Raw genomic sequence first — 1067 nt, 5'->3', positions numbered from 1 at the left:
TATGAATATAATATATTGTCAACGATAAATTTGGAAAATGTAAAACATATCTATCAAAATCTTGAGATATGTTATGTTATAAATCGATGTTGTAAAATTAATCAAATTTTAACATCTTCGATAATCGAGAATGATCGCTAGTATTATTGCGTTCGTGGATCAGTGTTTCCCCAAAAAAAAAAAAAAAAAAAAAAAAAAGAAAAAGAAAAAAAAAGAAGAAAAAGAAGAAAAAGAAGAAAAAGAAGAAAAAGAAAGGAAAAATGAAAAGGGAATGTAATGAATAATAATGATAATAATAATAATATTATTATTAATAAATAATAATAACAATAATAATAATAATAATAATAATAATAATAATAATAATAATAATAATAATAATAATAATAATAATAATAACAATATTAATAATGTAATAATAATAATAATGTTGATGATGACGATGAAATGATGATGATGATGATGACGATGATAATGAAATAATGATGGTGAAATGATGATGATAAAAAAATAATTACTGCAAAAAATCAAGAAGGAAGAAAAAAATTTTTAAATGTGACGCGGGCGGGCACCACTTTTGGTACGCACTACTTTTTTTTCTATTTATTTATTAATTTTTCTTTCTTTCTTTTTTTTTTTTCTTTTTTCTTTTTAATTGCGAACGAAAAATAGGTTCTTTTGGTCGGTCTAAAAAAAAAATATATATATATATATATATATATATATATATATATATATATCTTTTAATAACTCAGGGTCATCATAAAAGGAATAAAGGAAAAAAAAAATTTCGTACATACGTACGTCGTTAACCCTCTATGATCGGATTTTTTAATTTTTTTTTTTTTCTTTTTTTTTTGCTGGTCTCTACGCAAACATTATATATAAAATATAAAAAGTTCTGTTATCACTTGTACTAGTACAGGGCGAGGAATGAAATGTTCTTAAGTGATTTAAAAAATTAATTACACTCTTTCATCGAGACTCTTAAGGCTAATTACTTTTTTCTCTCTTTTTCTCTCTCTCTCTCTCTCTCTTTCATCAAACTCCAAAGCTACATGATTAAC

Source organism: Vespa mandarinia, chromosome 16 (assembly GCF_050613455.1).
Source record: "Vespa mandarinia isolate Hongniang chromosome 16, ASM5061345v1, whole genome shotgun sequence".
In the NCBI taxonomy this organism is placed as follows: Eukaryota; Metazoa; Arthropoda; class Insecta; order Hymenoptera; family Vespidae; genus Vespa; species Vespa mandarinia.
The sequence above is the reverse complement of the archived record's forward strand: the minus strand, read 5'-3'. Positions refer to the sequence as shown.